The 24465-nt window shown below is 38.9% G+C and overlaps 1 protein-coding gene across 4 annotated transcripts in view; it reads left to right on the top strand.

The window, feature by feature from the left end:
- LOC105281199 (TLD domain-containing protein 2) overlaps positions 1-24465 on the top strand; it is a 101888-nt gene that overhangs the window by 19162 nt on the left and 58261 nt on the right. The window lies entirely within an intron of this gene.

Below are 24465 nucleotides of genomic sequence, written 5' to 3'. Positions count from 1 at the left end.
TTCAAACAGCAACATGTAATATCTGATAAGAATGAAGGACGAAGAAAAATTAAAGCTGCTAGGTTAAACGCGCAGTCCCTTTCGTCCCTTAATCGTAACTTGATATTTCTGACAAACGTCTCGTGCCTGCTACAGCAAAAGCGATACTTTGCTACCATGAGAACTCTCAAAAGGCATACTTTCGTTGCCGATTGTCTCAAATGAATTATTCATCCGCCGCGGGCCCGCGCAATTATCCCACGCAAGTTCTCCTCGTTATTCAATCTCTCGCGAACCCTTTTTTTTCACCGTACAAAAATGAAAGCGAAAGTTATTAAATAGCCATCACCTATATAACGGCCGACGAACTGCCCTGCCAACTGGTTCCTCCACACGACCCTGACCCCTCGCCTCGGCTGTAAATCGTCGGCCGGATTTGGGCCAGCTTCGCGTCCGACACCATAAATTATCCAGCGCTCGAGTTTCAGGCTCGCCATTTGTTTGCTTTATCGCCGGATCTACGCTGGCTTTTTTTTTCTTCAGCCTCGCTGTCTTCCACAGCGTCGCTGTTCTCACTTTGTGGAAATGTCAAATTTATTTCGGTACTTGAAGATGCCGCGCATTAGATACGAATGACCGCGAACAGATTGATCAAGTAGTCCCGCTTTCATATTACCTGCTGTATTTGAACGTTCATTAAAATCCGAAAAGTCGATCGATGCGTTTTATGTTTGCCTGTTGCTTTTATTTTTCTTCGACGTTGTTTGCTCAATGACAACTATTGGACATTTATCTTGTTTGAACTTGAGGTATGGCGTCTTTCATACCAGAGCACTGAGGGAGATATTGATAGTATTATCGCGGTGCAAATATACTTTTCCCTACTTTGTAATCTACATTACTTTTACATCTGTCATTGATTGTTATTTCCTTTATAACGCTAATCTAAAGACCTCAATCAATATTCTCCAGATTATGAGCTCCGGCATGCGGCAGATGTTGAATCGTTACTTTTCCTTTGCATTTCCGTGCCAGGAGTGTTGACACATTTTGCTACCCGTTCGCCCGTGTAACTATCAATCTTAACACAATCTTGGCGCTAATATATAATGAACCATAGATGTAACTGCCGTTGACCGTTTGTAACGCACGTGTTATGGATTTCCGAATCGTGTCATGGATACGACAGGTACATCGAGAACAGACGCCGAGGCGTCATTCCCGTATACCTAATTTTCATCTACCTACGACATAAGTGCTTTGAACAGACGTTTCGCGATGGACGATGACGATGTGGCTCGCACGTGTTCGTATGAATGGAGACACTCGGTAGATGCAGACGGACGGAACAATTCGGCGCGTCGTTTAGCACGGAATAATTATCCGATGCCCCAGTTTTGCTTTCTGATGCATACGTATGCATGCGACGAGCGAATTATCACAATACATTTGGTACCTTTGAGTGCAAAAAAGGAATAGCTTTTTCTGCTTGTACAAGTTTTATTAATTAATTTTTGTTAAAATACTTTTGAAAATCCTGGAAGTAACATTATTTAACATAATATTTATGTTAAAAATCCCTTAATCTTCTTTTTTTAGTGATGACACAGATTTTGTGACCCAGATCTGCACTTGATATTTACAAGCATCTCAAGCAACGTGCACACCTGCTGTGTATAAGAATAGTACAAAAGTCCATAATCCGTAAAGTTCACATTATACACCGTGTTTCGTATTCAAAGCGAAACATACGAATGATGGACTATCTCACTCTGTGCGTTTCATATATACACCGTAAGCCGCATGCGTGCCACTTATAAAATATGAAACCCGCGAAAAACTTTTGCCGTTTTTATATACTTGCAATACTACTTACTTCTACTAAGCCGCCTTTTACTACACACGTCAGATATCTTATGCAGTAGCTGTGTATAGTGCACATCAAACATATACTTGCAGCGACGATCCGAATGTGCACTGTCGACGCAAATGGAACAGTTTGATCGAATGAAAAGTTTCGTTACTTTTCGTCGTAAAATATTCTAACGTTTCAACAATTCAACAAAGTCCGTTGCAAAAGAATTGAAACTAACTTCCCGCAGATGCGAGATGCGAAACTGCAGAACAAGTAAGCTTGCGGTAAAGAGCCTCTTACTCCAGCTCGTGGAAGAGATTTACCGTAGTCGACCAAGGTCACGAACAATATCGAGTTCGGTTCGGTAACGAACACACCAATTGTTCCGGTAGGCCGCCCTTACATTGAAGGGAAAACAAAGGTGCAGCCGCGCTGCTGCCCTTTATGTAAGGCTGAACCTGCATGTATGCATAGCAGTAGTAGGGGCTGGGATGTGTGTGCACCGCATCTGTGCCACCGGGTTGCCGACTACTATCGGGATACATATGTATGTGCACATGTACGTACATATCGTGGATACATATCGGCACACATATTCGCCACGGCTAACACGGACGCACACGAGATGACCGCAAATTTAGATCGCATTCCCGAGATCTCCACCTTCGAAAGCGTTCGGGCGACCGGTCCGCTGGAAATATCACTGCGTTGAGTCCTGTGGCATTGTGTGCTCACCGCAAACCGTTCCTGCGAAGCCATGACGATATTAAAAGGGAAACGACAGGAGCACGTGTGTTATCCGTAACCGTTGCACATGCAAGATATTGCACTCACTTCTTTATCGTTTTCTTCGTTCTTTTTCTTTGAGCAACTGATTGTTTTTCTACGAGTTTTTCCTCGGGTAGTTCACGCGTTCCCATCATATTAATTTCTCAATCATGCAGTAACGTAAGTAACGCATTCCCGTGTGACGGATTTGTATATTTTACACTCGCTTTTAACATTTAACGTTATTACTTTATTAATCGTTATTTTATTAATATGCAAAAGTGAGAAATCTTGTGAGGAGTAACGAGTGATGTTATATCTGTAATAATTGACTCACTGAATACCTCAGGACACAACCGATCGTTTTCTCATCTTAGCAAAATTTCGATTCAAGTGTAAGATTTGTGCTTGTGCTAAGCGTCCGCGAGCGTTCATCCCAAATTTCCAGTTTGGAGGTCTTCATCATGAACTACTCCCGCTTGTATCAAGTCTAAGGTATTCGCGCACGAGCACGTCCATGGAATTACGGTCCGGATACGTGTCCGAGATCCTTGCGAGCTGGAAGATTCCTTTCAGGCTGTTCGTGCACGTGGAGCCTAAGGCACCACAGACGCAACTGCAAGAAATGTACAGCCAGCCGCGTAAGCTGGCGGAAGTTGCTTGATTAAATTATCGGGCGCACCTTCGTTTCGTATTTTCTGCTCGAACATTTCTCTGAGAAATCGCCTAGCACGAGCAATCGATTTAGCTGACCGATTTACCGAAGGATAGAGAGAGAGAGAGAGAAGGATATGACGTCGTCGTACCCTACTTACCTATTTCTGACAAATTCTTCGGGAATCTGTCTATCTTAGCGGCATTAAGAGTGCCGAATGTAAGAAATTTTAGAGGATGTCGCGCAAGTACTTTAGCTTTGCCGCGAACTTGCACTTGACTGTCGTGAGTTCTTAGCTGAGGAACTTTCGAACTGATTTTACGTCGAAATTGGGTATCCCCACGCGCATAAATATATTTAAATACTTATATGTACGATATAATATTACATACTACGTTAATTATACGCTTCACTGTTCACATTTTATTTCTCTCAAGTATCTTCATGTTTTCGTTTTACAAACGATCGTGTTCTCGAGAGATTATCGTCGTACAACTTTTTTGCTTTACGATACAATCTCGACTGGTGCAGCTCACGAAATAATCTCAAAGCGCGATCTCGTTCGCCGTGAACTGCGAGCTGTAGCATCGTTTCTCAAAATGTAGGAGGTAAAAAAGCGCAAATAATCGGTCGCGTAGTTCTTGACTCGGGAGGCAAGTTCGCCCGTGCCATTAGGATACTCTCTTCAGAAATATTCTGCGACGAGGTCATCGGGTAAATGGGTCAAGTAGGTATACAAGCACTCGCCGCGTGTACTTAGGTATGCAGATTGCACGAGGCAATCGCGTTTGCAAAGCATCACTGTGCACGCGCTTGTATTATGTCCATTTACGAATTTACGCCTGGCTTTGCTCAACTCTACGCCGCGCCGCAACAGTGACCTACGTCGTATCGTAGACGACATACGGGATATGTAAGCTAATAACGTGTATCGACATAAATGAACGAGAAGTTGAAAGTGAATTTCGAGTTGATATGCAGGTGGTAACAAGTACCTAACAGATAATAGTAAAATGTTTATATATTTCCATGTTTATTTAGTCTACAAATTGTTTTGTGTGATTGCTATACAATCTGTTAATGTGCAAGATTGCATAACTGGTACCTTTGACTCTCAAGAGAGGAAGAAAGAGAGAGAGAGACCAATTTGACGAGATCCTCTTACAAGTGAGTGAAATATAATTTCTGTCTGAGCATTGACAGTAATAAGATTATTAAGAGGTGAGAAAGCGACTAAAATTAAAACGTGATTACTGTAGACATCAGAGAAACTTACCGAGATTTCTTTTTATCTTGCGCGATAAGGGTGTTGGTTGGTCAGCCAATCTTCATGAATGTGTTTACAAGCAAACAGATAGCCTCGTCGGAAACCCTACTTGATGATGTTACGTAAAGCGGTGCTGCTCGTACGGGACAAATAACGATCGGGTATGATTAAATTAATTGGATGTATTAAACTAGTTTAGACCCGGAGCGCGCGATGGTGTGCATAATCTGCAATTGTAAAGTGCATGCGCGCGTTACGTTATCTCGCGAAATGGTTCTTATGTTGCGTAAAACGTCGATCACGCGACGCGGAATTTTGTTATTATATTCAGTTATTCATTATAGTCTATTATCATGTGAATAATTATTATTCGCGCGGCGGAATCGCGCAAACAAAGATTTCGCATTGAAGACGAGCGGTCCTTAAGGATCTAAAGGAAGGCCGCTTTTGTCGATTTGGTCGGTCAGTGGAGGTCCGCTCAACTCAAGGATTCAACGAGTGGACGTACTTGCTCTGCTCTCGCTTCTGCTTTGTTATTATTAACTTTCGAAACATCTCGACCTCCACACGACGGAACGCCTCGGCGCGGCGTCGGCCTTCCTCTTGTCACACGGGAGCGACGCCCGTCGTCGGCGTGATACTTCATTTCTCGACACCTCCCGTCTCTCCTCGACAAAAAGATCATTGAGAGAGCAACGTCCGCCGAATGTCCTCGTATTTTATCAGTTGCCGAGTCACTCGCGGAAAACGAAGCAAAAGTGTGTAACGAAACTCTGGCACGTGAAATGTGCCAAGGTCATGATATAATCGTGCAAGGGACTATAGCGAATTGTTATAAAATAATATATAAATTACATAACGGAGGGATAATGTCTCATAGTGAGATTGCCGCGTGATTTTGGAGCAGTGTGAAGTGATTTCGGAGAGGACATGAGATGACTTTGTTATGCGCCGATTATGTTAATTCGCGAATTTTTATTTGTGCCCAACGATCCATTCGTCATCGCAAACTTGCGTGGATTACATTTATTCTTACGGTAACATCTCTCTCTTATTCGGTCCATAGCATACAGATATTTCCAGCATAGAAAACCTATCCAAATTATACCGATTTCGATTCCTGGTCAAGGAATCCTTCCTCAATCGTTCTGACTCACGTTCAGATTCGGATTCCGGATCCTATCGGTTTTCTTCCCCGCCCTAATCGAGTTCCGGTGTTCCTGAATTCCGTCCGAGGCCGTAAAAAAACGACATTCGTGCCGAACAGAAGCGACAGAACGCTCAGCAGTGTGTTCTGAAGGATAATCCCATAATCCCCTGGAGTCGTCGGCTGTTTTACGACCGCGCGTAAAAAGAGACACGCACGCAGGAATGACTCCTCTATTATTTTTATGAGAGACCATTTTGCCGGCTCATTGACGCATAGATGCGCGTGATCTAGCCTACGAACAAATATGCGCCATATCGCGCAGGTTCTTCTATTTTATGGGCAAATCAATTAAGTATACTCGTTTCTTCTTTCTTAAAACGATGCATTATACATTTCTCAATGTATTACGTAAACATTTCATCCGAAATCCATGTAGTCTGAATGGAAATCTCGTGTCCTCGTTGATTGCAATTCTGTTGTTGCAGCGCATTAGAAATTTCTGCACTAGATGTTGGTGAAGATCGAGGAAGTTGGAGGAGTATCCGCGCACGTGTACACGATCGCGATCTCCAGAGTCTACAACCGACCGTGAGAAATATGGGTCAGTGGCATATTATGCCGCACATACATTTGCATAAAATTGTTTCTCGGCACGAGCGAGGCACCCGTGTAGACTTATTAACAAAGCAACGTAATTTGTTTGTCATAATAGCGGCATTCTCGCGCGAGTACTGCCACTGTGATTAAAATTTTCGCCAACAGTAATGCAATAATACAAATGTGTAATAATTGACGCATCCTTATTAATGTTGCATTAGAATTTATTTCATAATGAATATATGCACATATAGCAATGCTGTTAATGCGCGATTAAATATTCTATTACACAGCAAACTACAATCGTTATTAAATTTTTATTACGGATAAACTCTCCGTAATACAATTTCCTTTTTAATTTAAATTTACGGAGTAAACAAGCAATTTTTACATGAATCTCGTTTAACATGTCAGCTTTCCTTTTACGGCAAGGGCGCATCTGTCGTTATAAACTGGTACATTAGCGCGCCTGATAAATGTGCGGGCATATACGACAGAAAAATACGATTTCCAGTTACGACTTTTGTGATGGCGGCAAACTGTGTTTGCATGAAAGAAGCTTCCACCACGTATTTAAATGGATTCTCTTGTCTTCGTAGCAGAGGACCTTCATGAATTCTGCGACGACATTGTTTCTCATTGTTAATTGGCCGGCGGAAGTCGATGAGATCGTCGAGCGTTTAAGTCACGATCGAGCCTCATTGAGGTCGAGTGCTCGACCTAACATTGAACTAGACAAAAGCGATCGATAGTGTTATCGTGATTTGAGAACTCGTTGGTCTCCCAACCGTAGAAGCTTATCATTGCGTTAACCACCCATCGCATAATTAGCAATCTCCTCAATCTTAGAGTTAATCTTATCTCTTAAGTTTTCTTGATCTATTGTAAAATTGAAAGCTGCAATTTCATTTGTTTATTATATTATCTATGTATATTATTAGAAATAATATAATATTATGCTAATATAATATTATAATACAATCACACACCACACACAATTCTATCTGTAATTGGAATATGCTGTATGGAACGAGATCTCAGTAGTGTGGAAACTTTTAAATTTTAAATGATGTGCTATTCAACTTCTAAGCTGATTACTAGTGCTGCGAACATGCTTTCGACATGAACAAAAACCGCAAATAGCGCGCGATTCCATTATTGCACCAGACGAGCGAGAGCAAGTTGCGGCACTCGGTTGACGTCTTGCAATTCACAATGAACTCTTATATAAGTGAGTTAAGGACAAATGCGGTTGGCACTGATGTGACGGAAACGTTTAGATCCTATCTACTGGTCGAACGATGCAACGATGCTCTCTTTTACGGAGGCTTAATCGCTTGACGAGGATAATTAGTCTCGTTAAAACGCGGCCGAATTGTTATTGTACGTGACGTGCGATTGATTTTATGGTCGCTCTTGAATCCTCTCCGAGGTATAAATTTGTCAAACATTTTTTGAAAATAACGAGAATGCATCCACGCATGTAAAATTTATAATTATATTATATCGACACGTGCAGTGTACACGATATATTTTTTTACTTGCTGAACAAGTTTCATATGTTACATCTACTTTGTCTCTTACGTATATTTTTCTTGTGACATCGCTGTATGAAAATATTATTTTATCGACAGGTTAAAAGAGATTGAACAAAGTTAATTGAAATTGAATTTAATTGAAGCAACACGCCCCCGCGAGGCGTGAATTTATTATTTCAACAAGTTTATTATTCCTGATCCGCTGATATTCTTCTCGCGTTACTTCTGGCTCACTATTGTCTTGGTGAATTAACGATCCGACGCAATTAACGCGGCACACACATGTCGTCCGCGGTGCGAGCGCAAATGGCATGCGGCGTGAGGCGCGATACACGCTGCGTATAATAATGTACATGTACAAGACATGCAGCTGCATAATTTGCTAGTATTGTCGAATACATCAACTCGCGCGCGTGTTGTGAACGCAGAAACAAATTGAACTCGCGCTCGTGAACTTGCAATGTAAAAGATGTGAGATGGAATGATACGAAAGCGTGTAGCGCATAGCAAAATTATTTTCAGCAGCGAAGAACTACTTTAAATGCACGTTCTGTTCTCCGTGCATGTTCTCTCTTGTCGATCTGGATAAACAACATTCGACAACTACGAGGACAAAAATAATGTTCTTTCAAAGCTGGGAAAATGCTAATTGAGTTATAAAAGAATTTAAAATTTGGTCATTTATTCAAGTAGGTCTTAAATCCTTGCAGAATAGCGCGCGCATGGCGAGGCTACGCGCTTTGTTGTTATGATTTATGTATGTTCCATGCTTGCGTTGAACTAACGCATGCGGCGAAGGAATTGTTGCTTTATTTACTCAGAAAATACGAATGCAAAGTGGGGAGAGACGCGGACTGAATCGCGCTATAAATAAAATATAAGTCGCGGGACGAGTCGCGTCTCGCGCTGATTCCGCCGAGAGGCCAGCGGAAATTTAGCGTGGACAAAAATTAAAATTCATAAAACGTATACATCGCGTTCTAATACGTATCCCGTCCGCGAAATTGCTGACGTGCGAAGGATTCTGCTTGGCAAAACCGCGGAGTGGACTATTGCAATCTCGAGTCTTGATCGCGGTCAGAAATTCGATTGATCGATTTCGGGACACGTCATGTTAATGTAGGAGTTTTCCGCCTAGCCAGAGGAACGGCTCGCCCGTTGGAAAAATGTGATGCCAATCAATGATACGTAAATTAATTCGATCGCGTGGCCGACAATCTCATTTCCTCCTTTCGCGAAATGTCAAACACAGAGATGATCGGTCGGCGAATAAGAACGGCCGTTATAATGCAGCTGCAACAGTAACGCGTAGTAGTGCTGCATGGCAGTCGCGCATTGCGCACATGCGATGCTCGACTCGTTCGATTTTGCTTCCATTGAACGTGCACGACGTGCATCCTTGAAATCCCGACATGCTCCAATTTCTCGTCGCAAATGTGCGCCGGTGCGGTCCGCCGAAAATAGTTCTCGGAGGAGTAGAGGATGCTCGTTATCGGGACAATTTCGGAAGCGGATCGACATCGCAACAGGATCTGCTCCGAAAGGGATGATGTCTCATGCCGGCCGATAATCTAATAAAAATCCCATGGAATGCGGTTGTTCTTGAGCGGTTTAACCGGTTCGACATACCGCGTATGTCCCACGCCTCTGGCTTTTCACTTTTTGTGCGTCTCTTTTCCCCAGCATCCCCTCGTCCCTCCATTTTCATTTCTCATATACCGGCATTGTACTTTTTCAATGAAATTCGTACTATTGTACTATTGTATCGTTATTCGGTATTTATTGGTTCATTTAAAGAGAATTGTTTCCCAAAGCGCGTTATTTATTCCAGTATATTGATTTCTTTCCTCTTTTCATTTTCTCTTGTCGACCATTGTGCAAGAAAGAATGGAATAAAACCATCATCTGTATTTTGTGGTTCGTTGCTCTTTTTTCTCTAGGAGAGAAATGTATCTTTGTTTTGATTTTAAAATGAACTTTTCTCAGGAAAACAGAACGCTTCTGCGTCATTGTTTTTCCTCCGGTTCTTGGTAGCGATTGATTTTTCATCGACAGCTCTCGATTCGTCGGCCAAGTACAATAAACCGCCACCACGGTTAATGATCGCAGGATTTTATGCAGGAATGCAAGAATGCGCATGAGTCGTACGGCCTGTTTAAATGTGGCTGACGATCGACTTGATGATGAGCCTGCGTGATTCCGTTTGATCCGAGCATTTCAATCTTCTTTGAATTCGAATTTCAACTCAAAGAGATATAGCAAGAACGATTGCTTGAGTGGCTTCTATCAAATTCTCTAATTGTACGTGTTCCTATGACGTACTAACGCGTTTTAGGCGATTTGCCGTATTAAACGATTTTCGCTAATGCGATAATCGCGTGCAGCGTTGCGTGATTTCGTTTCCCCGGTAACTAGATATTGCAATACGTTTTATCACACGATGTTGCGATAAAATGTGTGATTGAATAATATGCTCGACACGTATAATAGATCTCGAAATTACTTAATATTGAAAGGAAAACAATTATAGTTTACTATTAGAGTTAAACTTCCAATTTAAGATCTAGTAAAAGATTGTTCTTAAATTAATAGTGCGTTTTTGAATTAATAGAGCATTCGAGCTTTAGAATCAATAATACTATTTAGAATCAATAATACTATTAATAAAAAGAAAGATCAATCAAGGATGATCAAATTTTCATGGAGTAGCTGATTAGAGTCTAATTAGCTTTTCTAGTATTAAACATGATGGCAATAATTGAAACCATCATACTTTCAGAGCTTAATCTTTGATATTATAGACTCGACAAAATGGCTTATACCAATATTATACGAATGGGAACGTTTCCAACAAGTTGCAATCTTTTATTCATAACTTGATACGATTTGTAGGTTTTTATACTGTGTCTCTTGAAAAGTGTTATTTTGTCTCAAGGAGGAGATTGGCTGCTGCAGTTGTCTTCCGGGAATTCTATTTATAGCTGAACATACCTGAATGAACGAGTCTCTCTTTTCCTTCTTTTTCTCCCCCTCCCCTTCTCTTTCTCTTTGCGTGAACGCGTCTACAGAGTTTCAAACAGGTTCCATCAGGTTTTACAGGCGTCGTCTAATCATGCATGCAAGAAAGCTTCACCTCGTCGGTCGGTCGTTGCTTCACCCCGTTGGGTTTCTTCGCTCATGGTCATAGGCTGGTTCTGTACGCTCAACACCGCCGAGAATTTGCTCGGCATCTGCCATCGGCGGAGTCGATAATTGTGTGCCGAATAGTGGTGTCGAGTCACAAAAAGTCGCGAAAGTCTGCGACCTTCGTAGTCGGTGATGATGAAGTACTCCACTTTCCAGCCCGAGAACAGCCCCCATCGGCTGGTCTGGTGGGTGAGACTTGTGCTCAAGGATATCTTTGCAACAAGCGGATGTACAAACGAACAACTTATTTGTGATTCGCGATGCTACACGGAACTACCGTGCGGTTATCAGCGTGACCTGCGTTGCAGACAAGTGTGCAATATTATCTCGTCTGCATTGTTAGAAATTGCAATTCTCGACATATTACTTTTATTCTGCTTTATAGAGGGGAACGAAATGTGGAAAGATAAGCGGTTTAGTATTTATCGAAACAAAGGCTACCGAACTATGTAAGAATAATATCATCGAAAAGAACATAATTAGCGCTGATAACAATGCTCGTTTGTATGAGGATTTCAGCCAATAGCAGCAATATAAAAGAGACTATTCAATTTTATAAGCTATGAAAATTTATAGATGAGGATTTCTAATAATAACATATTAAATATGAGTGATCTACAAAAATTTTATTTTTTGCGTAGCTCTTAAGGGCAGAGGGAAGGAATTAATCTGTTTTAAAATATGGCAGTATTCGAAATACAGGATTTCAGAATCAATTTGTAGTCACAGATTATCAAGCACTTTTTGTCATCACTGATTGCACCTTGTCGCATTAGCAACTGTATCATTTCAAGCGTAAAGCTTAATTTCCTCATAGATAAATATCAAAGTCATGGTCTCGATAAAGTCTCGCGGAATCGTACTTCCGTCCGTCGAGCGGAAGCGGCCAAAAAACGGCGAATGGCGCACCATGAATACAAAGTATTATATGTAACAGGACAACGGGGAGTACTGCGCTTTTATCCGAGCGATCGGAAGCGCTTATCACGGCGCCGAGTTCGCAATGAAAGGACGATCCGGCCATCGTCTCCTTTTTTGAAAAAGCGGAAGAATCCCGCTTCCTTCTCGTTCGGTCTCGAATGTTCAAGTGTGGGAGGTTGAATGGCAGACACGAATATAACTTTCCTGCATATCTCGAGTGATACCGACACTTTCGTGCCGGTGAGACGAAAGGAAACGTACGCCGCGAGATAGCCAAGGCTTGCGAGACACGCGCGATAGCTCGATGGAGACAATGGTTTCGCGCTGCACTCGTGTTGTGTATGCCCGGGACGGACACGTGTCTGCGAAAACTGAACGGGTACTGCATTGAGAGAGACATTACCTTGCTTCCTCGGATATCGCGCAAACAATAAACAATTGCCACACGATTCATCGATCGCGCCTTTACAGCATGAGCGTTTCCGAACATTTTGCACGCTCATGTTCTGCAACACGAGCAAAAGCTGCAACGCAGCCGCAACAAAAGCTGTCTGCACTCACACACGTGCGCATGCACTCGTTTCCCTATAGAGTCATAAAATTGACACAACATGAAAGCTGTGAGTCATAAAGATTAAAGTGGATATAAAAGAATTTTCCAATATTGTGAGAATGAGAAATATGCAAATAAAAGATCATGTGGCAATTTAAACAACACGATTTCAAGCTCTTTTATTCTAAAATGTTTCTCTGATTGGAAAAATTGAAAAATTTGTAACAAATTTATTCTTATTTAAATATATGGCTAAGAATGAATAAGTATTAAAAAGTAATAATTATTTAGATGTGTAATTATCTAATTGTCTGTTATTTGTTTGTTTGCAGGTGAGTAGCCTTTATACCCTTACTTTGTATCTATTCACGACAGAACGACTTCTTGCACGTAAGTATCCGTTGCATTTACGTAGATTTGTAATGAAACCTATGTACCTTCAAGTAAAATTGATTTTTATTCAGCTACGAGGTAATGAAATGCTCGCAATAAAAAGATATGTCTAATGCACGTGCTTAGAGTGATAATATAATATATGTTAAAAGCACGTTTGAACATAGAAATGCAATTTGTTGTAATTATAAATACAAATTTACAGATATATAAATGTTAATATTATGTATAATTTATATTACGTAGATTATCTGTTTTCACATACATCGTGTAAATTTATGACACACCTCGTAATCTGTTCTCGAAAAATATTATACTCGTGCATTTTCGAAATGTTCACGTCGGAATTGTCAGAGAAATCGCTGGCGCTTTCGTTATGAATCGAGCTGTAGTCTTGCTCAAAATGACACAAACGAAGACCGATCGTTCTCATATCGCGCCGATTTTCTCTCGTCGCGTTCACGAGCAATATCGATAGAGAGGGAATTGTCTTTTTGGCAAGAAACGCATTAAGCGCCTTTGGGGTGGCTTTGCTTACATACCCGGACGAAACTGAAGAAGACGTACGAGCAACCTTGCAGCAACGAACAAACGTCTTCATCGACAAACTGTTTGCGCTTTCGCCTGCAGATATCGTTTCTGTAAATCGTCCGCGGCGATATTTTCGGTGCGAGAGGAATCTGGCCGGGTCGTAAGTTACGACTCGTAACTCGCGATCGATCGTATATTTTCGTTATAGCAGCGTATACATGAGTCGCGCAAGTAAGTTGCTCGCATTTTCATAAATCCGTTTTCACGGACCGTGAAATCAGTCTATTTCCGTGCCCCGCCTTCGCAGTTTCTCGCTGCTTCTCCATTCAACAGTCGATGCTGCACGTGTTAACTGATATTTGTACCGTGTTATGGTCAAGCTTAAGAAGTTATGTCTCTTATGGCTTGCCTCTTCACGCAAGCATCCGCTGACGAAGCAAACACGAGGAATGGCAGTGGAATAATATCAGATTACCTTGGCACAATGAACATTAGAAAGAACGAGTTGTAAGAAATTCCAAATCAATTTTATTTTCGTACATATCAAGTGTATAAACTTATAAAAATTATTTCAACTGTGAGACTCTGGATCTTTGATGTATTTTATGAATCATGGATCTAGTGCACCATTGTTCTGGATCTTACATACGTCTTTGTTTAATTTTTGAGCTTGAGGAACATCAACATCCGGAAAGGTGTTTTTGCGATATTTTAAAGCTGCAACAGCTGGTGCAACCAAACGACCACCTTGAATACGATAAATAGGTCAGACGAAGAATCGAAAGTTTCGACTCGAGATGAATATATCATAGCGTTGGCTAAAGATATTATATTAACGATATTAATATAAATAGCAACAAGAATGGATCAGGTATTGGATCAGTATGTTAAATTGCAAATTATATCATAAACGCGAGCTTACGCGTGACAAAAGTCGAGAAAGGATTGCATTGCAGTTGGAAATTAGAAAGTTGATGATAATTGTGCATTTTTTTGCATACCTGTATTTCTTGTCGGTTCGCAGCAGCCCCGAAGACCACGTACTGCATTTTTTCCGGCTCGTGAACGATAGAAAAGTAGCGCGTTGCGAATCACGCGGAATATCGAATGATAAGGATGAGACCTTGACCCGAAAATTCGCGATGTTTATATGCCTATATAATTACTCCGTAATTCACGATCAAACACGTTCTCCCTGGTATCCCGTTATCGGAGATGTGCCTGTAAAGTGTCGCTCGTATTTCACTAAAAGCGATTTCGTCAACGACCGAAACTTTCCTCTCTACGTTATCTCGCCGGTTTACGCCGGCTCCCTTTTGAACACTATTGACAGAATGACGTCTTGCAGGACGTCCAAGACTACTCAAGAATTTTCTCAATTAGTGGCTAATTGGATGAATTACTGCACTTTTTGTTCTAACCAGACGCGCAGGTAGATTCTTCTCAAATGGCGCCGCGAATATCTTGGGAAATGATTACCAGACATTTAGCTTTTGTGTAACGTATCCATTTTTCAGATGCAAATGATGAATTTTACTGAATGCAACTCGGAATAACTTGCGTTTTTTTGTTTCTTGCTGATAATGTAGGAAATTGTTCCGTTTCAGAATACTCTCAAAAGAGTGTTTTACAGAACTATAGAATCCTAAAAATTTATCTCTACACTTGATCGTGTTCTGAAAAGTTACATAATTGATATATCTTACATTCTTTCCATGCGAAATGACTTATGTAAAACGAACATTTTCTCTTTTATGATAAATTGTTCGATTACTTTTGGGTATAGTTGGGTGTCTCAGAGTTCTGCATTATCGCTCCTATGTTGGAGAGAAGGAGAATTCTCGTTGCATACTAATGCACACCCTATCTGCCAATCTTCTTCACACTCAACGAAGCGCATAGAACGATAATCGATTCAGAGGCAAGTGCCGTCAATACGGATGGGATCAAGTTCAATATGTATTCATGAATCTTAGCCCATTCAATACTTGGATATGATGGATGAAATTGAAATTAAGTAATTAAATAAGTTGGTGAAAAAAATATGTTCGAAATGATGTGATTTCTCGGTGCTGTCAAACAGGATCCAATTTTATGTACACACTATAAGACATCGATTCCATTTAGATGCTGCTACGTTTTGAAGCGCTCATAAATAATACGAATATGCTGCAGATGTTATTGGTACTGCTTTAGAGTGCACTTACATATGATCCCATCCCTAGTCACGCCAACCTTGAAAGAAAAGCAAGACAACATCGCCATTGGTCACTTGTAAAGTTCCATTCTACGATACTCGTGATACTCATGATACTCGTGACCGATTTACAATTGGAATCAATTCATATTGTTCGTTAGTCTACAAGTGTGATATCCCGAGACTAGTAAATTGTCTTCCAGCATTTTATGTACTATATTATCTGTCTCATCATCTCAATTCTTGTATTCTTGTCTTGTCGTTATTTATTTTTCATTAAATCAAGAGATGTTTCAGCAGTCTATTGTAGACAGATTCTAAGAAATTTATCGTAAACAGCTCGTGGAAATTATTAAAACAGCTTTATATATTTTTCGTTTTTTTCATTCAATAGAATGAAACGTACGTATAACAGTTTAACATTACCTGCAACTCAAAACTTTAAATTCTGTCAACTTTTGATTTAATTGCTTCGGGAAATACTAATTATAAACTTGTAATAGCGGAGCGATGTACTCAAAAATAGTATATGACATTTCGCTGTTTTAATTTACGCAACGATTTCATTTACATTATAATAATCATGGTTCTGATATGACAGTCAATATGATTGATTGTTATTATGTAACAAACACATACGCGCACGCGCGCGCGTTCGATATATAACGTATATTATTTAATTTAACAAATTTTATTCGATTTATGATGTAATAAAGGTAAGCTAAATTAATAATTAATTATATCGGTAAACCGCTTGATATTTGTATATAATTAATTGAAAGCAATCAGGAAAAAAAACGATTATTACGACAAATGTTGCCTTTTGCCGACAAGGTGACGCTTATAATTGTTGTAAATTACATTTAATAATGTGCAACGTCCCCGTCAGCGTGTCATTAATTGAAGACCGAAATTGCGAGTATCCTTTTTCTCGGCAGTCTCGCTGCACTCGCGCGAAAAGGCGTTGGCGAAAGTTTACGCGAGAAATTATAACGGTCAATTTAAATCATGTTTTAATTAGTGTGTAGCACGGTGATGAAATTATTCGAATTTAGATGATATTGCATGTGGTTCATTTGTGCATATCGCATCTATATCTATTATGTTAGGTCAGTGCATAAATTTTTGCCGATTTTGCAATTTTCCTTTATTGAAATGAAACAATCGATACAATATAAATACAATATAAATGAATCAAAATATTTTCCATTGTTTTCTACGACTTTTTTCCATCTTTCCGGCAACGTGCAAATACCATGTCGAAAAGAGTCATCTTTTAAGACAATCCATTCATCGACCCATCGACAAGAACTTATGCGCTGATCTAATGGATTGAAAATTTTGTAATTACATATATTTCAATTAATATTTTACGTCATGTATGCGCACACGTATGTCCTAAAGAATAATATTTTTCCTGTTCCTATCTTTATGTAGAGCAGCTTTGTAGGCTGGTCTATTGTAGAGTACTCGGTATTTGTGCAAGAATAATTTTACGGTGATTTAGAAAGTAGGATAACTGCGCATATAATATCGCAATTATGATTTTCCAACGAGGCACGTCGTCAATCAGCATGATTTTGCGCTCGCAATTATGGCGTCGCATCCGCCGATGGAAATCCGTGGAGGGTGAACTAAGCCGGCCAAGTATTTAGGATCGAAATAAATCACAAAGACATTAAAATCGCATGAAACAATCGGCGCAGCTGGCCCATCAATTATGTCAAGTATAATAAATAACGCAGAGAGCTTCGCTTGTGTAGGTAGACGTGCGATGCGAACGCCAAGTGTTCGTCTGGTGTGTAGCTTGCGACTGGAATACTTTATGAAATACACTGTGACCAGCATACGTATTATTATCGGACGCTCAAAGGAACATAACAGAAATTAAAAATCTTAGGCGGCCGCATACCATTTGGCATTAAACAATAGAGTTTTTCTCGTGAATAGAGTGGATATTGAAGTGAGGACTCAAAAAACATATCTCTTCTATATGTATATCAGGAAATTACTTTATTTTTCTGTAAATGTAAACTTGTAAAATGAAAGATAAATGGCGTTGATAAATTGATATGTAATATTTTTAGCTTTTATTCGTTGCGTTCGTTGGTTATTGCAATATGCAGAAAGAAGAGAAATACAATATTTAAAAATAAAAACGTAGATATTCCTGACATACTCAATACTTGTGTGCAAGTAAGTGTGCAAGAAAATTCTTACAGTCTTAAATATCTCCAACTTATTTGTGTCCCGAAAGAAAAACCTATGTAATAAGCATGATGAGAGAAAACTCGTAATAAATGAAAACATCCTTTCTAATAGATTGCCGAATTATTGTATGAGCAAGACATGAATTAAATATGTAAATATCATATATACAATATCTAAATTGTAAAACTATTTATATACTATTTACGCCTAGGAAAATTTTCTACGATTATTGCGACAATAAATCCAAATAAGGGGATATATTTTTAATCATTACTTCGAGATTAAACGAGATACGCACGTTTTACAATCTAGTTAGATTACTTATTGATGATAAGAATGATAAGAGATTTTGCCGATAGGTAATCGTTATTAATATCTAGATAATAGGCCTAGGTTTCGTATTGTTCTAGACTTTAACAATAGAATTTATAGAAAAATGTGTATCATAATGTATATTATGTTGAAACATTTTACTACGCAAAAATTTTAAATATTTTAAAAACTTCTTGTAGAAGGAAATTCTGCGATGATTCAAGTTTTATATCATTTTAAATGTTTACGTTTATATTGTAATTACATTGCATTTTCCAAATACGTACGCGTTATGATTTGTACGCAGCTTTAAAATATTTATTTCTTATATTATAAAATTGCGAGAGAGAAAGAGAGAGACAAAATGTATTTACAAAGTAATTGAAAAAAGATGATTGTAGATACAAGTTAGCTATCTATTAATTATTTTTGTTATCACTCTGTTAATACAAAGTTAATACGAATCAATATAATCTCACTAGGAGGCAATCGATTTCATTAAGATGAAACCTGTTGATGTTTGTAATCGCTAATTGTAGCGACCAGCGATAATCCCTAAACTTCTGATAAAAACAATAATTAATATCGAGCAGCTAGTGTTTTTTTTTTAACTTGTCCGTCATTCTGACGTAGAATCATTAAGGAATGTTATGGTATTTTGCTACAAGGCTTCGTTGCATGCAACATTAATGCGCACCTATCATACTTTTGTGACACGATTGTCATTAATATTTCTCGTGCTGCAAGTGCTGCACGCCGGTCGGCGCGGGCTTTCTCAAACAGCTGCTTGTGACGTGGTTCTTTGTCTTTATCTCGTTATCAACTACGCAAGGACTCTCGATGTAATCCGAACGAAGAGACGGAGTCTCCGGGAAGTGGACGGCGAATCACGTTCGCACGAACGCGGATAAGCGGCCGCGTAAACACACCGGCGCCGGCGACTTGATTGTTCATGCATCGCAAGGAATGCGTCATCTCTGAGAAATGAGAATATCTTAATATAATGAGATATTTGAATACTCTCCTACTGCACATTTACATGTGCCTTCTTATTACGTCAAGTGATATCATACGGAGTGACGCATTGTTTTTATTATTGCTGATGAAACTAGCAGGTCAAGTGTGTTTTGCTTCATCAAGATAAATGTCCACTTCTAAAACCGCGCTGCAAAAAATTGCAGGCGTTTCTAATAGTTAGATAATAGTTTTCTATACAGAAAAATGCAAAAATTAGTAATATTTGTTACTATTAGATCCATCGAGTATTTAATTTTTATATTTGTAATATATTAGATTACAACTTAAAAGGGGATTTTGGAATATAAATTCAATTATCATTATGTTTTAGTCTTGATATCTGTTCGACAGCAATCATGATAATATTTAGTACATCAAGTTGGCAATAACTGTGTAATATGACATTGAAAACTTTTAATTAAATAACCACGTGAGCAAGATCGTATTAAAAGCGTATTTGAGATATTTGACTATCTCCGAATTATTGGAGCATAGTTATTGACATCGGGCACGAATAATAATTCAACGATCAACCTGCGAAACAATTTCAGGTCGCACTTTTTATCGGTCGGCCACTTTCACTAGCGCGTAGACGATTCTTTAATCACGCAACTGTGTTTGATGGATTGCAGTCGATACACGTTATCTGTGCAATCTTCTACCCTTTCTCTTTTTCACTCTCTCTCTCTCTCTTTCTCTCTCTTCTGTTCTCTTCTATTCCAGCGAATCGCTCAAATTAATATAACTCTGATTATTTCAGATTTCGATACCGTGGATATGCAAAAATTAAAATAAATTTTTGATAACACAACATTTCAATTTCTGATAATGTTTTATCGAGTGTACAATGGCGGAAAATATTTGGGAAAAACAATTATAAATCATATATAAAAATCGTATATAAATATAGGTACAAAAGTATAAAATCTCATATATAAATTGTGATTAATTATATTTGAATGTCTATCGGAAACGTCACATTTTACAAAAACCATTGGAAAAGTATCCCTTTATCCGATGCATGTGTGGATTTTAGAGATGACAGTTTATAATTCCGTCGGGCCATAAATCCTCGTTTTACGACGAGATGCACCAGGCAGATATGTTACAAGTCTCTTTTTTATCCCGTCTGCATACTGAGTTCTCGTGAAGGTCTACCCGATAATATCGCTAGATTGACGTTTAATACGCAGGCATAATCGTAACGGAGGATACGATTTTTACGTTTCCACCGTTTTCCGTTACTTTTGTGCTCTTTTAACTCTTTGATATGATTCTACGTTTTATTACAAAACGTACAGTACAGAAACGTATTTCTTTCGTACGATTTACTCTCAAAAAAGAATTTTTAAAAAAGTTTTTGTTACAGGAATTTGTGATATTATCTTTCTTGTCGTCAAAAAGCAAGGTGCATGTCAAATGTGCCAATGATCGTACATAAGAAGTATTTTGTCATTTTAAATTGCTGCTGTTGCTTCGGTTTTATATAATGGCGAATGTGGATTCACCGCAGCCTGTTGCGACTTATCATGAACCAAAATATTCTTGCGGCTTATCGTGCCGAAATTGGCACGTGACAACAGTTGCTTCCAGGAAATCTGACATAAGTGATTAATATATTGCTTTTTAATTCGGTCAGATATCGATCTTCACCAAGGATACATCTGCTACGGTGTGTTTCTTGATCGGCACAATGATTACATTACCTCGCAATTAACAAGAAAAGTTTGCATAAATAAGAAAGAATTTTGTCTGATTCATTATCTACAATGCAGCTTCGATATATTTATAACATCTTGTTTGCACCGCAAACGCAATGCAGATAATTCTTCATAATTATAGCATTCCAATGTAATTGAAATAAATTGTTGTTTGAATCAGTAATATCTCCTTAAAAGAAAAAAAAGAAACAAAAAAAGCTTTTCACATATATATAAGAAGTAGGATTAACGTATGTGTACGATGTCGATAAAACTCTGCTCACTTAAATACGCTTTGTAGACATTGGCATTACGACGCGTTGCATGAAAAGGAAACGGATCTCGAATGGAAGCGAATAGTCTCGTTTGTGATTCCGGTAGCCACGTCGTAAGTCTGTCTCGCGATACGTGAGTCCGATGGCAAATATACGTTTGATAAGCTTCTTGGTTGATAGAGACTCGGCACGTTAATGCACGAAATTATTCCGTCATAAAGCATTCATCCGGAAATGGTGTCATTATTGTAAAATTTGATTATTGCAAGTATTAAATGTGTTTCACTTTACTTTGATGACATTTTAATCTGTTTAATCTGTTATGAATAAATGTCTTAGTTATTTCCTTATGAGAGAGTTTCCAAGCTATTAGATGGTAAAAAATGAATTAGCATAGATATTTCTTCCAGATATCAATAAATACTTGTCTCTAATCTTACATGTAACAAGACATGTGACAACGTCTATTACATTGTACAATTTGCAAGTAATAATTACGTATTTTTGTACTTGCATGCGCTATAGACAGGAAATCAAACACCAAGCTAAACAGAGTTACTTGCGAGCCAAGTTCTCCCATTGTAGGGTATTGCAAAATAATTTTCGAGCACTCGCATATTTAATGCGCGTTTTCACATACTCTGATCGATCGTCAAGCGTGAGAATGTCATTGCGCGATCAGCTGTCTAGTTACAAGGCCGAGGGGACACTTACACCGTTTTCACGGCATTCCCGTTCGTCGCACACTCGCCAAGGCAAAGTTTCTGTCGCGCGTTCGCGCATTTTCCTAATGAAGGTTCCGGTTAACGAGGAAGGTGGATGAATGTCCAGCGCGGTGGAAACAATTGGTTGATTCTACCGCGTGTCCAATTACGAAATTGGCAACGATGAAAATACCGGGCCGGACTCTTAATTCGATTCAGCCAATTAGAGCCCTGCCATCGTCCGCTCGTGGAGGCTGAATGCGCTTCTTGTGCCTCGCTCGTCGAGAAAATTTCTGCAGCAAGCAGCATCGTCGCTCTTTCTTCTGTCCGAGATGATATTCCTCTTACGTTCTGCAAGCATTTCCGGAGCATTGTATGTAACGAACCATTCCTCCCCCCGGTAAAAGGTTGATTAATAAAGTTTTTCGTCTGTTGAGTCTTTTGTTTCCTCTTGCAAGAACTATCAGGTTTCAGTTGCAATTAAAGTTCGTGTAACAAGATATGTATAAAACACAAGGTCATCTCTTGACATGACATGACTTGATATAACAAAGATCTTTGTTGGAGAAAGAATTGTACAATCAACGATTATAAAATGATTTATAAAATGAGGGAACAGCTGATGTTCTCTTGTCTGATTATCTAAAGTTTGTTTCCGGTTTGATGCCGACCCCCTGACAAGTGCCACGTTAAAGACTTTTTTAAATTAGCGCTGTAGAAAGTTGTTAATCTCTTCAACTGTCAAACCCCTCGTATTTTCGTACGAAGAATCTCTCCTTCTTGCCCTACTTAATTTAATCCCTACAGAATGTGAGTAAACAAGAAGGGTTTCAGCGCGACGGCGATTTATCATTCGACATTAGCGCAACTATAATAGGATGTAAGATTGGTCAACTTCGCTGATATTGACGTAAATGTAACATTCGTTAATTTCTTAGGACGAAAAGTTATCACTTGCTATCTTTATACTCAGTCGTAATAATAAAATAACAAAATAATGATGAAGAAATAAAGAAGAAAGTAACAAAGGAAATATTCATAAAATAAAATATACTTGAATAATAATGAATAACGTTATAAAATAATAAAGTTGCTTATACTTTGGATATGTACACACATAAACATAACGGGAGATTTTCATATCAAAATACAAAATGTTTCGGAGGTGCATGTTCATTCAGTTGCATCCCAGGAGATCGATGAGTTTGTAAGATGCAGCGGCAAATGCAGCAAATAAATCTGAAAAAGTGTCGAATAAATATGCGGGTGTGGTCATTTTCTCGTTGGTTCAGAATCGGGTCAAGATTACGCAGGACGCCAAGATGTATGGCGATCACCGGAAAAAATATCTCGCGGCCGATCGTGAATTGAACGCGGCCGCGTTCGATATCACAAATTACGTAATCAATTTTAAGTGGTTACTCGAATGTGATATCTCTAAAATATCGATATACTGGCGTCTCGATACCCGGATGCAGTCGAAATTCCTGAGATCTATGTTTCTACTCTTTATTATTTTGATGTTATTCTTCCGAGTTGTTAAATCTGTCGTAATTAATAACGTGCCATTTATGTGCGACCTTTTTCGCTCTAGTCGTTCTTCTTTTCCTTTCCTTCTATTTTGCACGACGCATTGTGTTTGTCCGCTCGCATTACTTTTTTGCTCTGTTGATAAACTGCAAGACTTGCGGGCATTATCGCTATTATCAATTAGCTATTATCGTTTTATCGAAGAGATAGAAGAGATTTGTATTAGTCACGTGATGACAACTCGTGCGTTTAAATGTCGCAATTATCGATGACATTATGAATTACTCTAAGAAACAGTTTTATTTATTTAATATCCATTTATTTATTTCATTATACAACTATCGAAAATTATGCCATTTTTCAAATATCGCTTTAAACTTGCAGAGTCAAATATTATGTTATATTGTACATGAACGATGCAATCAACCCTGTTTCCTGGAAATCAGTGATATTTCTCGCGCAACAATGATTTTGATGGAATTATCGAGCCCTCTCTCGTTACCGGTTGATCGCCGTTATTATCTTTTGTCCCGTCCCATCCCGTGTTCCCGGTGAATGGATTATTATCGGAATGATTAACTCGATTATAGATTACCTCGTTAAGACGGACTCGCGACGTGATCTTGAGACCCTCGATATCTGTCGAGTAGTTTAAGGCCGTGGAAAGGTTACAAAAAAGCACGCAATACAGCATTGACAATCTTATTGTGAAAGCAAATGAAACATCTCTGCAGATGCGATCAAGAGTTAAGATTTACACGAGAACAACTATTGTTCGTTTATATAAATAATTCCTTTATTATTAAGAATGTTTTGATCAAACTCTAAAATTATATCTTTATAGCGTTCTTAAGTGTTTCTGTTCTAATCTTCTTTGCATCTCTGTGAGAAACATTTATTTACGAGCTTCATAAAAGAGAAGTAAAAGATTAGGCACATTTATCGCTGGCGAAACATGTGTGTTGATAAACCAGATGTTTCAAACATCCAGAAGACATTCGAGAGATGTCCGAATAGCGTCTGTAAAATTTTGGGAGATGTTTCTTTGACGACTTTACGCTATTTTCAGATCATTCATGTTGTCCGGGATGAATCAAAAGATTCGACAAACGCAGGGGCGCTGAGC

This window comes from Ooceraea biroi, chromosome 5 (genome assembly GCF_003672135.1).
Source record: "Ooceraea biroi isolate clonal line C1 chromosome 5, Obir_v5.4, whole genome shotgun sequence".
Taxonomy (NCBI): Eukaryota; Metazoa; Arthropoda; class Insecta; order Hymenoptera; family Formicidae; genus Ooceraea; species Ooceraea biroi.
Note: the sequence above shows the minus strand (reverse complement) of the source record. Positions and strands in the feature narration are given on the sequence as shown.